Here is a 22,491-nt window from a genome sequence, read left to right as displayed (position 1 = left end):
CATAGTCAGGCATTGGGTTCAAGGCAAGGACACAGCCGTTTGTTCTGGCGGGCCTTGCCTCAGCACTCTGGAAAGTCCCAGGTACACTCTGTTCCTCATTTGTCTTCCCTTTTGACAGGCTGGTTGACCATAGACATCCTGGTATGTGTTGCCATCCGGCTATGGGGACAATAGGTTACTTAATCAAGCCTTCAGCAAGGGGAGAGGGGTCTTTCATGGCTATTGTGGACATTGATTTGATAAACAATGGAGTGCATATGCCCCTTTGAATCACTACATTGGTATTGTTGGGGTAAATACCTACTAGTGCAATTGTTGGGTCATAAGATAGTTCTGTTTTTAATTTTTTGAGGAACTTCCATACTGTTTTCTAGATTGACTACACCAGTTTGCATTCCCACCAAAAATGTAAGAGAATTCCTATTTCTCCACAACATCGCCAAAACCTGTGTTTTCCCGACTTGTTAATTTTAGCCATTCTGACCAGTGTGATGTAGTATCTTGTGGTTTTGATTTGTATGTCCCTCATGATGACTAATGTTGAACATTTTTTTATGTATCTCTTAGCCATTTTATGTGTTCTTTGGAGAAATGTCTGTTCATGCCTTCTGCCCATTTTCTAATGGGATTATTTATTTTTTTGGGTGTTGAGTTTGATAAATTCTTTATAGATTTTGGATCCTAGCTTTATCTGATATGTCAATTGTGAATATCTTCTGCCATTCCATAGGTTTCCTTTTAGTTTTTCTAATTGTTCCCTTTGTTGTGGAAAAGCTTTTTATCCTAATGAAGTCCCATTATTTCACACCAAATAAGGCAATAATGGAGAAAGTGAGAAATAAAAATGAAATGATACTTTGTAAACAAATTATAAAAATCAGAGGTAAGGTTTAACTTGCCTATATATATGTATATATACATATATATATACACACACACTCATATATATAGTGTGTGTTTATATACACTATAGTGTATATAGTGTGTGTATATATATAAACACACTCATATATATATATATATTTTGTGTACCAATTTGATTCCCTTGACATTCCTTTAATTACATATTACTAACTTATTTTCTTAGTAGTTACCCAGGAGATTATAATTATCATTTAAGTTCACATCAACCTTGTTTGAACTTATGGCAACTTAATCTCAATATTATGCAAGACCTTTCATTGTATATGGATTTTTCAACTTTGTCCTTTCACTACCACAAAAGATTACCTTCTTATGCATTGAGTGCCAGTTTACATATTATAAAGATTGTTTTATATAATTGTCTTTTACATTGGGCAAAAAATACAAACAGGGGAGCCTCATGGTTCAGTTGGTTATGCATCGGCTCAGGTCATGATCCCATGGTCCTGGGATTGGAGCCCTACTTTGGGTTCTTTGATCATCAGGGAGTTGGCTTCTCCCCCTTCTTCTTCCTGCTGCTCAACTTCTTGTGTTCCCTCTCTCTCTCAGTTTGTCAAATAAATAAATAAAATAAAATACAAACAAAAACTGTGTTTATATTTGTGTATTTACTCTCACTTTAATATTTACCTTAACTGGTATTTTGTGTGTGTGTGTTTTAAGAATTTAAATTACCATCTTCTCATTTCACCCTGAAGTATTCCATATGTGATTTCTTATAAGTCAAATCAGCTAGCAACAAACTCTCAAATTTTGTTTATCCAGAGTTTTAATTATACCTTTGTTTTCAAAGGATTGTTTTTTTCTTTGTGTGTGTGTATATATATATATATATATATATATATATATATAATTATTAGTTGCCATTTTTTTCTTCAGCACTTTAAGTAGACCATCTACCATATTCTGTCCTCAATGGTTTCTGAAGAGAAATCAGCTATTTTATTGATGATCCCTTATAGAAGGTGAGTTGTTTCTTGCTGCTTTCAAGATTCTTCCTTTGTTTTTGATGTTAAACAGATTATAATTTGTCTAAATGTAGATCATTTTTCTTTTTTAAGAGCAAACCAAACTATTATCACTTACAAATTTGGTTATATCCAATTTTGTTGGCTTTAAAATTTGAGGTATTTTAAATTTGAAATGATAAACCAAGTGACAAACCAAATTTAAAATTTAGTAGTGTATTAATGAACTATTTACATTTGGATCTTCACCTTGATATCAGATAGCTAGCTGTTTCTTTATAAACAATCTCAGTATCTTTTACAAATAAATTGGTCTTCCATGTGCCTTAACACACTTAAAATTTCTTCGTTGTCTAACACAAAAAAACAGGATTTAGTAGGGAAAATATATACTTTATAACAAAACTGTAATGTACCTGTCAAGTATGAACAATATATAGATAAAGCATGGTATACAGGATTTACAGAATATAAACTATAATACAAGTTGTCCACAATTTTTTAAGCTGATCTTTTGCACATGTATGTTACAAGACAAATTTCCTTTTCTGTATTGATTTTCTTTTCAGGAGTGAAGGGATTTTTTAAAAAGCTATGTTTTACATATATGCTTCAATCTGAAATCTAAGTTTGAACTTTTAGGAAAGACTTTCCTTTCCTTTTTCTTTTCTTTTCTTTTCTTTCTTTCTTTCTTTCTTTCTTTCTTTCTTTCTTTCTTTCTTTCTTTTTTCTCTCCTTTTGAGATATATTTATTTTATACAGCAGGGGAGGGTCCCAAGGAGAGGGAGTCTAGAGCAGTGCTGGACCCAGACTGATCTCATCACCCTGATATCAGGACCTGAGTGGAAACCAAGAGTCAGATGCTTAACTGACTGCCCCCAGGTGTCCCAGGTGAGCCTTTAAGTATACTGACATTAACTTGCATTCGTTGTTTTTGTGTGTGTGTGTTAGATTTCTTTTTTTATTATTTTTTCAATTTATTTATTTTCAGAAAAACAGTATTCATTATTTTTTCACCACACCCAGTGCTCCATGCAATCCATGCCCTCTATAATACCCACCACCTGGTACCCCAACCTCCCACCCCCCGCCACTTCATTGTTAGAATTTCACTAGTGCTTCCCATACAGTGACTAGGAGGCTTTGGAATAACAGAGGAGGAGGTGGGTCACTAAATTTTGCCCCAGATTAATTTTTTTTTTTGGTTCACTTCAGTTAGAAATGATGATTTCTTCAAACATATATTTGCAATGTTTTCAGTATTTTTTTTCTGGTTCTGAATTATATTGGTTGAAACAGAATCCTGCCAAAAGTTATTTTTATTTCTTCTTGCATAGGCAATCTTTGTTAGTGGTAAATTTTATTTACTTTTTTATCTTTGGTTGTTCACACAAATATGTACTCTAAACAAGATGGCTATCGGGAATGAAAATTTTCTCCAATTTCCCATCTTTAACTTTAAAACTTCTACTTTGAACAAGGTTTGGCCAGGTGCTACAGGTAGCCTTTATCTGGGATAAAGGTGGCAGGACTGTAGTCTCCATCCGTAGGAACCCAAATTAACCATGAGTGGAAAATCCCAGGAGGAATACAAGGCAGCACCCAAGACTAGTAACTACCTCTGTGGGACAGAAACGAAGGTCATAGCTCTATGAGGAAAAGTGGCTCAGCAATAAGAGAAGGATGAAGTAAAGCCAGAGATCCCAGGGCAGCAGCCGTGGCTGCTGCTAAACAGTGCAAGAACAGAGCATGCACCATTGTTTGGGCAGTAGTGGTGCAACAACTAAATGTGGATCTTAAAAAGTTTATCTTGGAAGTTGTTGAATTTCTCAGACACGTAAGCAAAACTTTTCATCAAATTGGGTTTTCTTAGCCATTATTTTTTGCAAATATTATTTCTATTTTTTTTGTCTCTGCCCATTCCTACTGAGACTTCCATTATACATATGTTGATGCATTTGATGATGTCCAACAATGCTATTAGGCTCTGTTTTTCATTCTTTTTTTTTTTTTCATTTTTCAGAGTGGCTAACTGGCATTGACCATACTCAGTTTTACTGATACTTTCTTCTGCCTGCTCAAATATGCTGTTTATCCAATCTAATGACCTTTTAAGTCCACTTGTATTTCCCTCTCCAGAAATTGTATCTCTTTAATGATCTTTTCAGTTTTATAACATATTGGACTCATATTCTTTACTTCTTTACTTATGATTTCCTTTGACTCTGAATATATTTGCAACAGATTATTTAAATTATTTATCTAATATATCCAACATCTAGACTTCTTCAGGGATAGTTTTTTTTTCTATTGTATGACCTATAATTCTATTTCTTTGCAGTCCTTTAAATTTTTTTTGTTGTTAAAAACTAGGCGTTTTTACTATTCTAATCTAACAACTCTGGGAATTAGATTTTTTTTCCCTTCTCCCCAGGGTTTGCCTTTGTTGCTGTTGGGTCTGTGATTTTTGTTTGTTTAGTAACTTTTCTGAACTAATTCTATAAATTCTTGTTTATTAACCATTGTTGTCTTTGATTTATCAGCGTTATAGTCAGCTAATGATTGGATGTAGTTTTCCTTATACTCTTGGAACCAAAATCTTTCTCATATTTTGTGAAGGAGCTCTTTGTACAAGTTCAGTCACTCTTTCAACACTCGGCTGGGAAGTTTACACCTCTGCCTTAGTGTTCACTTCCTGCTTGAACAGAGCCCTAAGATCAACCAGAAGTGGAGGCTGAGAGTCTTCTCTGGTCTTTTCTGAGCATGTACAGAGCCCTGGACATGCATATTATCCTTGAAATTCTCAGAAATATGTTCTGAGTTTTAAAACTGTAAAAGTTTTAAAAACTTTTCACACATTTTATTCCCCAACATTTTCTCCTAAGCTTTTTGGTTAGTCTCTTATTTCTCTTAACTATTAGTCATCATTTGTGTCATCAGTGAGTAAAGTATGTGCCTGAAAATTATTCAACAAATACTCCCATGTAGTGGCTTGAGCACTCTATGAGTTCTGACCTGGGCAAAACAATACAAATCTTTTCAGGTGGCCTCACAATGAGTTACCCGGCAGATCAAATAATAACAGTTCTTTGAGAATGAGGTGCATGTTGTTCTCTCCAGTACTGAGAATGTGTTATTTTCAATGCTACTTCTGATCCAGGGAGTGTAACATCGGACTAGAGTAAGCTAAAGTTTTCCAAAGCTTTTTGTTCTTATTGATATTCACCCATTTTTCTTAGAAATAGGTTACTGCAAGCTTTTGAATTGCTGCAAAGTTTGGGTTAACTTACAAAAAAGTTAATTCTATTTTATTTGTTTTTTAATTACCTTTAAGGATGAATAGTATTTCAGACTTCCTTAGTCTTCCATTTTCTCTGACATCTCCTTATAATAGTCTTAAAAATACAATGTTATGGAAATGGAGAACTGACTGCCAAGTGTTAAAGTAAGATACCGGAAGAATATATGTGTTTGATTATTAAAGGATAACATCAAGGATCCTTGCAATCTTGAACTGTTTAGTGTTGATTGTGGTTTAATATAGAAGAATAAATCTGCATGAATCTAAACATTAATATACACAAAAGAGTATAAGAAGAGAAAATATGAATAAGACAACTAAATTGTATTTATGTCAATGTATTCATTGTGGTATTGCACTATAATTTTGCAAGATGTCACTGAGGGGAACTGAGTAAAGTGTACATGGTGTCTGTGTTTTATTTCTTATAATTGTGTGATTACATGATTATCTAAAAATTATAAAAAATTAACTAAGTAAACTAATAAAGGAATCAAATTATAAGATAGATAGGACAAAAAAATCTGAGGAAATAGATTCTGTCTGTTTTGTGAATGATTAAGTAAGTATACTGTTTAGATTTAAGTGGTCCAATACTTAAACTATTGCAAGGCAACAAAATACATCCAATGGATGATCTTTGTGCCATTAGTGCAAAACTAAAAATATACCAGTAATGAACTCATGTTGTGTGTTTATTCATTCACTTCACACAATTGTTTTTCCACACAAAATTTTTACTATGTAAATATGTAGGAAGAAAAGCAAAAAATAAAAGAGAAAATGATAAAAATAGCTGATAAAAAAATTTTATGATGCACATATAGAGTTCTAAATTGTTTAACATAAAGAATAATTTAGTGGTTTGCTTTAGTAATTCACTTTAAATTCCTTGAAATATTATTCGCTTATCATTGGCTATTTCTAATTAACATTTAATATTTAATATTAGAACTTGTTTTTATGTTTCTGGTAAAGAATTCCACATACCTTGTCAACAAACAGTGTTCTTAGTCCTATCCTTTTTCTTATAGCTCTACTATAATTTTACTGGATAATTTCCAGTAGTCATTACAATTGTTCTTGCAAATTTCTTTGGAAAGTTTTATTAGTTTGAAAGTCTATTCCTTGCTGTGTGAAAACGATTCTTGCTGTGATTAAATAAGAAGCAAAAAGTCATTCACTGCAGGTCTGGTGGCACTCAGTACCCTTTCATGCAGAGTGAATGAGAATGGTGGGCTTTTTACTGAACATTACTTCTGAGACTCCTCAGAAAGAAGGAAGACATTCTGAATCCTACATAGATGGGCTCTTATGACTTTTTAGACAGGCAAGAATGATAATTATTTTCCCTTTGGTTGACAAGGTTGAATAGATCCAGATCATTAAAATTAGTTACTTTTACAACTATCCCATTTTCTTCTGTGTGTGCTAAAGCACAGATATTTTGGGTTGCCTGGGTGGCTCAGTTGGTTAAGCCTCTGCCTTCAGCTCAGGTCATGATCCCAGGGTCCTGGGATCGAGCCCCATGTTGGGTTCCCTGCTCAGCTAGGGATCCTGCTTCTCCCTCTCCCTCTGCCTACTGCTCCCCCTGCTTGTACTTGCTCTGTTTCTCTCTGTCAAATAAATCAAATCTTTAAAAAAAAGAGGGGTGCCTGGGTGGCTTAGAGGGTTAAGCCTCTGCCTTCGGCTCAGGTCGTGATCTCAGGGTCCTGGGATCGAGTCCCACATAGGGCTCTCTGCTCAGCGGGGAGCCTGCTTCCTCCTCTCTCTCTCTCTGCCTGCCTCTCTGCCTGCTTGTGATCTCTGTTTGTCAAATAAATAAATATAATCTAAAAAAAAAGATACAAAATCTTTAAATATATATATAATTCACAGATATTTCTTTCTTAGGTTTTTTCCTATTACGTTTTGTGCTGAACCAAGCAAATGGAAAATTGGTAAGACTACTTGCAAGAGGACAACAAGAACAAAACTGATAGTGGATTATAAGATATAATATACCCATGTTATGATAGCTTCTGTTATAATAAAACCAATTTACAGCAGAGGAATGCCTAATTGTCTTGGGCACATTTTAGAAATATAATGAAGTGAAATATTCAAGCAACTATTTTTGTATAATGAAGGGAAAATACAATGTATTTTCTATTGTTTTAATATATTGACATTCATGCTTATTTAATCAATTCTTAACTAGTTTTCCAAAGTTGCCATATATGCTGGCTGTTCTAAAGTTGTTTTTAAATACACAAAATTGTCTTTCCTCATTAAAATAAAAATAATGAAATTAAATAAAAAATAATATGTGAAGTACATTACTCAAAAGGTTATAAGTTAAAAACTAATAGGCTTAAGAAGGGTTACATACATTAATCAATAATATTTTTGATGGTTATGATACAAAAATATTTGATATTTAGTTTTGGTCTTTGAATGTAATGTCATAATGACCTAATGACAAACTTTCTGATCAAAAATATAGTTTACTATCCATATTAAGGGATAAAATTTAGGAGTAAGGAAGTTTATGTTGGTGAATAATAAATCTTTTGTGGTAGCTTAAGCTTTTATTCATTAACATTTCTTCCATTTTTATTCTTGCTTTGTTTCTCTGCCTTATTGAGTTGGTTCATAGTCATATGACATTGCTGCATGTGAACAGAAACTTTAGATTCAATGCTGTGGTCTGTGGCCTTTTTGCTGTTAGTTATTAAAATATATGACCCTCAATCATTAAAACAGTATGTCCCACATAAAGGATATATTATTCCAGTATAGATTTATGAATGGAAAGACATGTGGAAACACTTTTATCCAAACCTAGCTGAGTGCAGCATATGCTGGCCCAATAGAGTCTAGTAAGGTCAATTTATGTCAGCAAAATCCAAGAGCTCAACAGAGTTACAGAAGACCTTTAAACTAAAGTAACATAAGCTAAAAAAAGTATTTGTTCATCTTAAGTATTTAAGAATATGTTGCTTTCTGTTAAGCCACACAACCTAAAATCATAGCAGTAATTGGTAAAATTGTACCAGTATGATGCTGTAACATTTAAAACAGATAGCTACAGCTGGAGTGGGGCTTGTAGGATCAATTCAGTCAGACTGACTGTTTGGTATAATCAATTGCTTCATTACTGTTTATCAAAATGTAATGAAATCTGTAGTTAATATTCTCATAAATAGTTTTTTCAGATTACATGTGGAGAACTACTAAAGAATTACTAAAAGTAAAATAATCCCAGGCAGTAATGACTGCACTTTGGGCTTTACTTTTAATCAATAAACTTGATTATGAATACAACTGATAAGAGTAATATGAAAAACAAAACCCATAAGTAAATTCCTTTATTTGTCCTTAATTGTGATTTGCAGATTAGGATACATGTCATCAATACATAAGACATAAACCCTTTAAGGTGTTAGAGACCAAATAAACTTAATTTCTAAAAAAGGATTTGATATCTGTAGTCTGAGAAAGATAATTATCATTAGATTTTTAGATCCAATTTTTCAAAGCTGATCTCTTAAATATTCACAATTTATGAAATTGTTTATTATTATAAAAATGCACTCAGTTTGTCTGAAAAAGTCATTCATATAAAAAATACAGAACAATTATTAAAATTTCCATCTATTTTCTTATGTCTTTAGTTCAAACCATGCAGAATGTCTAGAAGCCATTATAAATAAATAGCATTAAGAATTCTAAACATTAGGGGAAACAAACAAACAAGGAAACTACGATGACAATGAAAAAGTCAGTGTTTGGAAATGTTGCTAAAGAGTAGCTCAATGGAAACTGGGCGTCTGTCTATGCCCAGAATCATAATTTTAATTTCTACCAATGTGTAACATACAGAACTTCTACAGTTAGAGATAAATGCACTCTTAACAAGCTGTGGAAAGTCTGTCAGGTTACCTAAAACTCACCAGTGCTATGTAACAGTATCCTTTATTTTGTTTTTCACTTTTTCATTCTACCTCATGCTGCTTTTCATTGTTGGCTTTGCATTTCTTTATTTTTTAAGAAATTGAATCCAACAGAGATCACATCCAATGCCAACTGTTACAGATAATTCTGTTTAAATACATAGCCACAGACTGAGATATTTGCAACTCTTATTGTTGATGCTGACCCAAATTCTGACATACTTTTATTTCAAATGAATATTTAGATTGTTATTTACACTGAAAGAAATTGTTCATATCTCTAAGACAAGTAAGTGGAAGAATCAAATCATAAAATCAAGCAAACACTAAATCAAAAACTTACCCTCTATTTTAGGTATTTTTTGGTGATTCATACCAACATTAATTTAAAAAAGCAATTAAGGGGGTGCAGCTCATCAGATCAGTCAGTTGAACATTCCACTCTTGATTTCCTCTCAGGTAATGATCTAAGGGTGCTGGGATGGAGTTCTGCGTCTGGATCTGTGATCAGCGGGAAGTCTGCTTGAGATGTTCCCTCTCTCTGCCCTTCCCCCTGCATGCACGTCCATTCTCTCTCTCTTTCTCTCTCAAATAAATAAATAAAATCTTAAAAAATAAATAAAATAATGTAAAATAAGTCATTAAAGAGAACCTACTCGGTGTTAATAATTATTTTAGGTGAAAAGGATACAGTGTTTATGAAAACACAAGTTTATGCTTTCAGGAAAGATTCTTCATTTTTAGTTGGAGAGATAGACACAAAAAGTAAACTAATTAGTTCACATTTGGTGGTTATATGTCAAACAAAACAGTGACTTAAGAAGTGGGAATGCTACATGAAGACTAAAATATTTTGAAAGCTGGTTTCAAGTTCATTATGAAGGGAACTTGAAAGTCATCACTCCTCTTTAACAAGTAAAAAGCTAAAAAACTGAAAACATACAACTCATTTTAAAATCTGTCAGAGAACTGTGATCACAGGGCAAATCAGTGACCCAAAATTGGAGAAACAGCCAGTCAGCTATATACATCACAACTTTTCTGAGCAGAGACACATGAGCAAACACGAGTACCAGAATAGGAAAACTTAAAGTGTAATTGGCAAACTGCTGAGGTTCAGTGTGAAAAATTCTGAGAACTAAAAATTTTAGGAGGTACCAGCCTTCAGGAGCATACACTTCTGTGTTTTTATTTCCAGGAACTCTATTAGGTTCTCACAGTTAAGATCAGAGAAAAACTTCCTTATGACTCTGGCAAGAGGAGGGGAAAAAATAACAATTTGAAATATACCAGAGCATTCTGTTCTTCTTAACAAGGGCTGCCCTCAAGAAAAACTGCTTTACTGTAGCCTAATTTATTGGAGTTTTACTAAAGCCAAACTGACCTGGGGAGAAAGAAATATCTAGCTCTAGCTCCCTCTACCTTTCCAAATTGGGAGATGGAAATACTCAACTCAAGCCAGTCTTCTAGCTAATCCTTTGTTCCACCTAAAGGGGTGAGAGGATAAAAGCACTTATGAAGTTCACAGTTCAAGGGCTCAGGGTTACTAAAAGACTAAGACCTAATCATAGAACTATAAGTTGATTTCTTCATTCTCATTTAGTGTATTAAAGCTTCACAGTTCCTTTTTGCCAGTACATAATGTTATTTTTAACTTTTTGAGGAACACCCATATTGTTTCCCACAGTAGCTGCTCCAGTTTGCATTCTCACCAATGGTGTTAGAGGGTTCCCCTTTCTCTACATCTTTGCCAGCATCTGTTTTTTTCCTGTGTTTTAATTTTAGCCATTCTGACAGGTGTGAGTTGATGTATCATTGTAGTTTTGATTTGCATTTCCCTGATGATGAGTGATGATGAATGTCTTTTCATGTGTCTGTTGGCCATATGGATGTCTTTTTTGGAGAAATGTCTGTTTATGTTCTCTGTCCATTTAAAAAAAATAGACTATTCGTTTTGGGGTATCGAGTCTTTATAAATTTTGGATAGTAACCCTTTATCAGATATGTCATTTGCAAATATATTCTCCCACTCTGTAGGTTGTCTTGTTTTTTAGTTATGTTGATTGTTTCCTTTGCTGTGCAGAAACTTTTTATTTTGAGGCAGTACCAGTAGTTTATTTTTGCTTTTGTTTCCCTTGCCTCAAGTGACATATCTAATAAAATGTTGCTATGGCCAATGTCAGTGACATTTCTACCTGTGCTTCATCTAAGTTTTTATGGTTTCAGATCTCACATTTAGGTCTTTAATCCATTTTGATATTTATTTGTTTATTTGTTTATTCATTTATTTATTTATGGTGTGAAAAAAAGTTGTCCAGTTTCTTTCTTTGCATGTAGCTTACAAGTTTTCCAACATCATTTGTTAAAAATATCCCTTTTTCCCCCACTGGATATTCCTTCCTGCTTTGGATAAAATTAATTGACCTTATAATTTTAGGTTTATTTCTGGGTTTTATTTTCTGTTTCATTGATCTATGTATTTTTTTTTTTTTGCCAGTACCACACCGTTTTGATTACTACAGCTTTGTAGTATAACTTGATGGCTGGAATTCAACAATTACTTTAAATTTCAGTGGTCTTAATGTAACAAAAAAAAAAAAGATTTTCAGAGTAGATCAAAAACCAAGTCTCAACTACAGGTCTATAAGAAATCCACTATAAATATAGCACATGTGCATTAAAAGCAAAAGGATGATAAAATATATGCTAACATGCACTAATCAGAAGAAATATAGAGAAGCTATATTAATTTCAGACAGAGCTGACTTTAGAACAAGAAAATTATAAGGAATAAAGATGGACATTATATAATGATAAAGGGGTCAATTCAGCAAGAAGACATAATGATCTTTGATTTGTATGTACCTAACAGCAGAGCATCAAGACACATAAGGGAAAACTGCTAGAACTGGAAGGAGAAATAGATGAAATCACTATTACAAATGGGAATTCAACACACTTTATCAATAATAAACAGATCCATCAGGCAGAAAATCAGTAAGGACGGAGTTAAGTTGAACAGTATAACTAGATATAATTGACATATGTAGAATCATACATGACAGGATGTGCATTCTTCTTAAGCCCACATGGAATATTCACCATGATAGATCACATTCTGGGTCATAAAAAGAACCATACCAAATTTAAAGAAATAGAAGTCATACAATATATATGTTTAGACAAGAATGGAATTAAACAAGAGCTGAAAAACAGAAAGATAAGCAGAAATATTCAAAAAAAATTGGAGATTAACAGCGTATTTCTAAATAAAACATAGGTCATTTTCCCTTTTGTTTCCTTTGCCTTTGGAGACATTAAACAAGAGATTCTGAGGACAGCTAGGGGGAAGAGATTCCTTAGGTACAGAGGAAGGTCCATCAGAATAATGTCAGACCTGTCCACAGAAACCTTTCAAGCCAGAAAGGGCTGGCAAGACATATTCAGAGCACTAAATGAAAAGAACATGCAGCCAAGAATACTTTGTCCAGCAATGCTGACATTCAAAATGGATGGAGAGATAAAGAGCTTCCAAGACTGGCAAGATTTTAAAAAGTATGTGTCCACCAAGCTGGCACTACAAGAAATGTTAAGGGTGGTTCTATAAAAGAAGAAAGAACACAAGAGTTACATAGAACAAAAATTTACAGGGACAATCTATAGAAACAAGGACTTCACAGGTGACATGAAATCAATAAAAATCTATCTTTCAATATTCACTTACAACATGAACAGCCTAAATGCTTCCATAAAGCAGCACAGTAGCAGATTGAATAAAATGACAGGTCCCACCCATATGCTGTCTACAAGAAACATATTTGGAACCTAATGATACATCCAGACTGAAAGCGAAGGGATGTAGAAGCATATTTCATGTCAGTCGGCCTCAAAAGAATGTGGGGGTAGTCATTCTCATATCAGATAAATTAAATTTTAAGCTAAAGACTGTAGTAAGAAATAAAAGACACTCTATCATTCTTAAAGGTTCTATGCAACAAGAAGATCAACCAATTGTAAGTATTTATTCCCCCAATATGGGAGCAGCCAACTAAATAAGCCAACTGTTAATCAGAATAAAGTCATATGGCTATGGATACATTAATTGTAGGGGATCTTAACACAGCACTCTCAGTAAGAGAGAGATCATCCAAGAATAAAATCAATAAAGAAACAAGAGCATTGAGTGACACATTGGACAGGATGAATCTCATAAATATGTACAGAACATTCCACCCTGAAACAACAGAATACTCATTCTTCTAGAGCACACAAAGAATGTTCTCCAGAATAGACTGCATATTGGGTCACAAATCAGGGCTCAATTGATACCAAAAGACTGAGATTATCCCCTGCATACTCTCAGACTACAATGCTTTGAAACTAGAACTCAATAAAAAATTTTAAAAAAAGTTTTGAAGGAATTCAAACACTTGGAAGCTAAAGGTCAACCTGCTTAAGAATATTTGGGTCAACCATATAATCAAAGAAAAACTTAAACAATTCATGGAAACCAATGAGAATGAAGACACATCTGTCCAAAACCTATGGGATATGACAAAGGCAGTCCTATGGGGAAATACATAGCCATCTAATCCCCAAAACACCAACTTTCATTATACATTAAGGAACTGGTAACTCAACAACAATTTAAGCCAACCCCATTCACAAGAAGGCAAATAATCAAGATTAGAGCAGAGATCAATGAGATAGAAACTAGAGATACAGTAGAACACATTAATGAAACCAGAAGCTGGATTTTTGAAAGAACCAATAGGATTGATAAACCACTGGCCAAAGTAATCAAAAAAAAAAAAAAAAAAAAGAGAAAGGACCCAATTAATACAATTATGAATAAAAGGGGAGAAATCACAACAAAACTAAAGAAAATAGAAGCAATCATCAGAGATTATTATCAACAGCTGTATGCCAGTAAGTTAAGCAACCTAGATGAAATGGATGCATTCCTGGAAACCTATAAACTTCCAAGACTAAAATAAGAAGAAATTGACAACCTGAATAGACCAATAACTAGTAAGGTACTTGAAGTATTGATCAAAAACCTTCCAAAAAACCAGAGTCCAAGACCTTATGGATTTCCTGGGGAATTTTACTGAACATTCAAAGAAGAAATAATACTTATTCTCCTGAAGCAGTTACAAAAATTAGAAACAGAAGGAAAACTTTCAGACTCTTTCTATGAAGTCAGAATTACCTTGACCTCCAAACCAGGGAAAGACCACGCCAAAGAGGAGAATTTCAGACCAATATCCCTGATGAATATGGATGCCAAGATTCTCAACAAGATCCTATCAAATGGGATCCAACAGTACATTAAAAAGATTATCTATCATGACCAGGTGAGATTTATCCCTGGGATGCAAGGGTGGTTTAACATTCTCAAATCAATCAATGTGATAGAACAAATCAGTAAATGGAGAGGGAATAACCATGTGGTGCTCTCAGTTGATGCAGAAAAGCATTTGACAAGACACAAAATCCATTCCTGATTAAAAATCTTCAAAGTATAGGGATAAAGGGGACATTCCCTATTCATAGAAATATTTTCATGAAACCTATCTATGAACAACCCAGAGCAAATATCATTCTCAATGGGGAAAAGCTGATGGTCTTCCCTTTGAGAACAAGAACACAACAAGGATGCTCACTCTCACCACTGTTGTTCAACATAGTACTCATAGTACTAGAAATACTAGTAACAGCAATCAGACAAAAAAAAAGAAATAAAAGGTATTCAAATTGGTTATGAAGAAGTCAAACACTCTCTCTTTTCAGATGACATGATATTTTTTATTGAAAATCCAAAAGACTCTACCCCCTAACTAATAGAACTCATACAGCAATTCAGTAATGTGACAGGATACAAGGTCAATGCACATAAATCTGCTTCTCTCTTATACACTAACAATGAAAATATAGAAAGGAAAATTAGAGAATCAATTCCATTTACTACAGCACCAAGAAACATAATATACCTGGGAATAAACCTAACTAAAAAGGTAAAGGATATGTACTCAAGAAATTACAGAACACTTATGAAAGAAATTGGAGAAGACACAAAAAGATGGAAAAGCATTCCATGCTCGTGGATCAGAGGAATAAGCATTATTAAAATGTCTATATTGCCTAGAGCAATCTATACTTTCAACATCATCCTGATTAACATTTCACCAGCATTTTTCTAAGTGCTGGAACAAACAATTCTAAAATTTGTATAGAACCAGAAGAGACCCTGGATTGCTAAGGAAATGTTGAAAAAGAAAGAAAAAAAAAGTGATGGCATTACATTTCCTGATATCAAACTTTACTAAAAAGCTGTGATTACCAAGACAGCATGGTCCTGGCACAAAAACAGACACATAGACTAGTGGACCAGAGTAAAGAGTCAAGATATTTACTCACAAAACTATTGTCAACTAATCTTCGACAAAGCAGAAAAAAAATATCCAGTGGAAGAAAGACAATCTCTTCAATAAGTGGTGTTGGGAAAATTGGACAGCTATATACAGAAAAATGAAATTTGACTTTTCCTCTTATGTCATGCACAAAGATAAACTTTAAATAGATGAAAACCTCAATGTGAGGCAGAAATTCATCAAAATCCTAGAAGAGGAAATTGGTAGTAGCCTCTTTGACAACTGCCACCGCAACTTCTTTCAAGATAGGTCTGCAAAGGCAAGGGAAATAAAATGAAAATGAAATACTTGGATGTCATCAAGATAAAAGAACTTCTGCCCAGCAAAGGAAATTATCAACAAAACAAAAAGGTAACCCACAGAATGGGAGAAGATATTTGCAAATGACACTACAGATAAAGGGCTGGTATCCAAGATCTGTAAGATACTCTGCAAACTCAGCACTCATAAAAGCAGGTAATCATATCAAAAAATAGGCAGAAGACATGAACAGACACTTCTCCAAAGAAGTCATATAAATAGCTAACAGACACATGAAAAAATGTTCATCATCATTAGTCACCAGGGAGACTCAAATCAAAACCACATCAAGATACCACCTTACACTAGTAAAAATAGCCAAAATTAACAAGAAAGTAAGCAACAAGTATTGGAGAGGATGTGGAGAAAGAGGAACGAACCCTCTTACACTGTTGGTGGGAATGCAAGTTGGTGCAGCCAATTTGGAAAACAGTGTGGAGATTCCTTAAGAAATGAAAATAGAGCTTCCCTATGACCCTGCAGTTGAACTACTGGGTATGTACCTCAAAGATACAGATGTTGTGAACAGAAGGGCCATCTGTACCACAATGTTCATAGCAGCATTCATCGCAGTTGCCAAACTGTGAAAAGAGCCAAGATGCCCTACCACAGATGAATGGATAAAAAAGATACAGTCCGTATATACAATGGTGTATTATACTTCCATCAGAAAGGATGAATACCCAACTTTTGTATCAATATGGATAGGACAAGAGGAGATCTTGTTGAATTTAATAAGTCAAGCAGAGAGAGTCAAGTATTGTATGGTTTCACCTACTTGTGGATCATAAAGAATAACATGGAGGATTTCAGGAGAAGGAAAGGAAAAGTGAATTGGGGAAAATCGGAAGGAGAGATGAACCATGAGGGACTGTGGACTCTGAGAAACAAACAGGGTTTGGGAGGGGAGGATGTGGGGATTTAGGTGAGCCTGGTGGTTGGTACTATGGAGGGCACATATTGAATGGAGCTCTGGGTGTGGGGCATAAACAATGAATCTTGAACACTGAAAAAAAAATACAGTTTAAGTAAAAGAAAAGAAAACTAAAGAGCAATAACTCTGATAAACATAAATGCAAATATCCTCAACAAAATATAAAATCAAATCCAGCAATGTATAAAAGAATTATGCATCATGACCAACAACAATTTATTGCAGTCAAAGATAGTTGGTTCAATATTCAATATCAATTAATGTAAAGCATCATATCAATAGGCACATATTGCATCAATAAATGTAGAAAAATCATTTGTCAAAATGCAATGCTCATTCAAACAACAACAACAAATACCTCTCAACAAACTAGAAATAAAGTGGGTCTTTCTAAACATAACAGAGAATATCTAAAAAATTTAGAGTTAGTACCACACTTAAAAGTGAGAAACTTAGGGGCGCCTGGGTGGCTCAGTGGGTTAAGCTGCTGCTGCTTTTGGCTTAAGTCATGAACTCAGAGTCCTGGGATTGAGCCCCCCATCAGCCTCTCTGCTCAGTGGGGAGCCTGCTTCCTCCTCTCTCTCTGTCTGCCTCTTTGCCTGCTTGTGATCTCTCTCTGACAAATAAATAAATAAAATCTTTAAAAAAAGGTGAGAAACTTAGAAGCTTTCTCACTGAGGTCAGGAATAAGGCAAAGATGTCCCCATTCACCACTCCTTTTCAACACATTGGAAGACCTATACCTAGCTAGTGTAATAAAATAAGAGAAATTAATGAAAGGCATACAGATTAGGAGGAATAAATAAAACTTTATTCACAGATGATATGTATGTCTCTGTAGAAAATCTGAAAGAATTGAAAAGAAATTCCTGGAACGAAAAAGGAAGTATAGCAAGGTTTCAGAATATAAGCTTAATATATAAAAGTCGATCTGTGTCTTATATATCAGCAATGAGCAATTGGCGTTTGAAATGAAAACCACAATACCATTTACATTACATTATCAACCCCCAAATGAAATATTTAGGTCTAAATATATCAAAATATGTACAAAGTTTATGTGAAAAGAACTCCCAAACTCTGATGAACAAAATCAAAGAACTAAACAAATAAATACTCCATGTTTATGAATAGGAAGATTATATTGTAAACATGTCAGTTATTTCCAATTTTATCTATAGATTTAATGCAGTCCCAATCAAGTCCTAACAAGTCATTTTTTGGGATATTAAAAAATTGATTATAAAATGTTTATGGAAAGACAAAAGACCCAGACTAGCCAACAAAGTATTGAAAAATAAAAGTTGGAGTATGAACACTACCCAACTTCAGAATTTAATATAAAGGTATGGTAACCAAGACAGTTTGGTATTAGTAAGAGGAAAGACAAATAGATCAATGGAACAGAGTAGAGAGCCCAGAAATAAACCAACAAAAATATAATCAACTGTTGTTTGACAAAGGAACAAAAGCAATACAATAGAAAAAAGGTAGTCTTTTCAACAAATGGTACTGAAATAAATGAATATCCACATGCAAAAAAAAAAAAAAAAGAATCTAGACTCAGACCATACACCTTTCACAAAAATGAACACAAAAATAATCAGATCTAGTTGGGAAATAAAAAAGTATAAAACTTCTAGAAGATAACAAGCAAAAATTTTGGTGACACTGGGTTTGGCAATTACTTACAAAACACATTATCAAAGACACAATCTGTGAAAGAAATAATTTATAAACTGGACTTCATTAAAATTAAGCACTTTGCTTGGAGAAAGACACTGCCAAGAGAAATAGAATATAACCCACACACTGGAAATGTAAAAACAACAACAAAAAAAAAAAAAAACAAAAAAAAAAAAACAACACATATCTGTGTAAGTACTATTATCCACAATATAAAAAGAACACTTTAAAACTCAACAATAAGTAAATGTGCAACCTGATTTTAACATGGTCTAAATGCGGGGACACCTGGGTGGCTCAGTGGGTTAAGCCGCTGCCTTTGGCTCAGGTCATGATCTCAGGGTCCTGGGATGGAGTCCCACATCAAGCTCTCTGCTCAGCGGGGAGACTGCTTCCCTCTCTCTCTCTCTGCCTGCCTCTCTGTCTACTTGTGATCTCTCTCTCTCTCTCTGTCAAATAAATAAATAAAATATTTAAAAAAATAAAAAATAAATAAAAATAAATGGTCTAAATGCGAACAGACAGCTTACAAAGAAAGATATGCAGGAGGCAAATAAGCATGTGAAATAATGCTCACCATTATGTGTAATTAGAGAAATGAAAAATAATACAACAATGGGATAATTAACTGCAAAATTTTTTACTCCTCTTCTTTAAGATGTGTACATATGTACGGTACCTTATGGGAAGCTAATCAGTTAGCCTATTCTTACTTTTCTCTAGTTGCCCTGATATGACCTCTGCTACTATGCCCTTCACTGCATGAAACCTGGGTGATTCACAGAAACCACTAGACAGGCTGGACTCTCCAAATATTTTGTAATATATCTGTGTCAATAAAGATTTTGACATGTCTTCTTGGTTAAAAAAAAAAAAAGGTACCATTACACTCTTATTAGAATGGCAAAATCAAAAGTATTGATAACACCAAATGCCAGGGAGGATATGGATAAACAGGAACTCTTTCATTGATTGTTTGATTGCAAAATGGTACAACTTTGGAAGGCAGTTTACCAGTTGCTTACAAAACTAAACATACTGTTACCATACAATCCAGCAATCATGTTCTTTGGTATTTACCCACATTAGTTTGAAAACATTTCTACAGAAAATCTTGCACATGAATGTTTATTGCAGCTTTATTCATAATTGTCAAAACTCAGAAGCAACTAAGATGCCTCTCAGCATCTAAATTGATAAATAAATTTGTGGAACATCCAGTCAAGGGAATATTATCCAGCAATAAGAAACCAGCTATCAGCTGTAATAAGAATGGAAAAAATGTAAATGTATATTACTGGTGAAGGAATCCAATCTGAAAAGGATATATTCAATACATTTCAATAATGTGTCATTCTGTAAAAGAGAAAACTACAGAGACAATAAAAATGTCCTTTTTTGTCAGGGGTTAGGGAGGAAAGAGGGATTAAGAGGCAGAGCACAGAGGATTTTCAAGGCAGTGATTCCAGATATATGCCATTTACTTCTGTCAATACCCATAGGATATACACCAAGAGTGAATCCTACTGAGGTTTTTAATGATAAATATGTGTCAGTGGAGTATCATAGATTGTACCAAACATATCACTTTTGTGATGGAGTTTGAAAGTAGGAGAGGCTGTCCATGTAAAGGTGCACAGGGAAAATGAAAACACTCTGGGTTTTCTGATCAATTTTACTGTGAAAAGAAAGCAACGTTATGGGGTGCCTGGGTGTCTCAGTGGGTTAAAGCCTCTGCCTTCAACCAAGGTCATGATCCCAGGGTCCTGGGATCGAGTCCCACATTGGGCTCTCTGTGGAGCCTGCTTACTGCCCCCCCCCGCCTGCCTCTCTGCCTACATGTGATCTCTCTCTGTCAAATAAATAACTAAAATATTTTAAAAAAGAAAAAAAATGTTAAAATAATCTATTAAAAACTTCAAAAATAATCATTTTAGACAAAGAGAGTAGCAAGAACTAATATCCCCTGAATCTCTACAAATTTAGCATGTCCAAAAATAGAAAGGTTGTGAGGCTTCAACAGGAAAATGAGTAGTGATTGGTGGTTCAAATAATAGAGGGTCCAGTTCAAACAGTGTCATTTAGATTAGCACTGATATTGCAAATCAGGTGCAGATTTTAACTGATCTGTGTCTGCAAACGCAAATGTAACTAATGGCCAACTTTGTCTTTAATCATTTTTTTTTGTTTGTTTTTCAGTATGTACTAGATTTAAAAAAAAAACATATTTCTGGGTCTAGGAAAAGATTAAAAAAAGTGAGTAAGATAGTCTTTACTCTCATGGAAGGAAAACACTAGTACAATACAAGATATACAAATAAAAAGGATTTTTAAAAAGCTATAATTATGAAAGAGATAAAAATGGAATACACTGAGATTCAAGAGGAAGAATTTAAATACTCATTTATTATACAAATTTCTTGAAGAACTATTGTGTGCCAGATATTATTCTAGGCTCTGAGGATGATCACTGAATGAAACAAAGATATCTATTATCACAGAGATGGTATTTTCCTTAGGTGGACAGGTAATACACAATGAGCTTAAAAAATAAATACACTTTATAGTATGTTGGAATTAGGCAAATGCTGTGGAAATCGAACCATGTAAGGGATATTAGGAGGTTTAATGGCATGTGTGGGGTGGAAGTAAGTAAAATTTTAAGTAGCTATTTAGGTTAAATTTCAACATAAGCTTCCCAATTTTTATTAGAAATAAGACAATGATGAGGTGCCTGAGTGGCTCATCAGTTAAGCGTCTGCCTTTGGCTCATGTCATGATCTCAGGGTCCTGGTGTTGAGTCCCCTGTTTGGCTCTCTGCTCAGAGTGAAGTCTGCTTCTCCCTCTTCTTCTGTGCTTACCCTTGCTTTTGCTCTCTCTGTCTCTCTCAAATAAATAAAATCTTAAAAAAGAAATAAGATAAAGATATTGTTTATCTCTACTACTATTTGATATCAAAGGTGTACCTTATTTTATTGTAATTGCTTTGCTGTACTTCATAGATACTGCACGTTTTACAAATTGAAGATTTGTGGCAACTCTGCATCCAGCAAGTGTATTGGTGTCATTTTACCAACAACTTTAGCTCAGTTTCCTTATCTGTGTCACATTTGGGTAATTCTCTCACACTATTAAAAACTTGTTCATCTTTATTATATGTGTTATGGTGATCTGTGTTCAATAATTTTTAATTTTACTATTATAATTGATTTGGGATGCCACAAACTATGCCTATATAAGATGGTGGATTTATTTAATGTTGTGTGTGTTCTGCTTAACCAACTGGTCATTCCCTCATCTTTCTCTTTCTCCTCCTTAAGCCTTCTAATATTCCTAGCATGGTTCTATTTCCACAGCATTTGTCAACTTCCAACATTCCCTGAGACATAACAATATTGAGATTAGGCCAATTAAAAACCCTAAAATTACCTCTAAGTATTCAAGTGAAAGGTAAAAAAAAAAAAACATATCTCTCACTTTAAATTAAAAGCTAGAAATGATTAAGTTTAGTGATGATTGCTTGTTGAAAGCCAAGACGAGCTAAAATCTAGGCCTTTTGAGCCTAACAGCCAATTTCTGAATGGAAAGAAAAAGTTCTTGAAGGAAATTAAAAATGCACTCTGGTGAACACACGAATCATAAGAAGGTGATACAATCTTATTGATGACACAGAGAAAGATTTAGTTGTCTGGATCAAGATTGACCACCCAAATATTCCCCTAAGCCAAAGCCTAATCCAGGACTCTTTTCAATTCTATGAAGGCTGAAAGAGGTGAAGATCCTGAAAAAGAAAAGTTTGAAGCTAGTGGAGTTTGGCTCATGAGGTTTAAAGAAAGAAAGTTGTCTCCATAATGTAAAAATGCAAGATAAAGTGCTGAGGTAGAAGCTGCACAAGGTATCTAGAAGATCTAGCTAAGAAAATTAATAAAGGTGGTTACACTTAAACAACAGATTTTCAAAGTAGACAAAACAACTTTATATTGGAAGGAGATACCACCTAGGACTTTCA

Source organism: Mustela nivalis (genome assembly GCF_964662115.1).
Source record: "Mustela nivalis genome assembly, chromosome: X".
Taxonomy (NCBI): Eukaryota; Metazoa; Chordata; class Mammalia; order Carnivora; family Mustelidae; genus Mustela; species Mustela nivalis.
The sequence above is the reverse complement of the archived record's forward strand: the minus strand, read 5'-3'. Positions refer to the sequence as shown.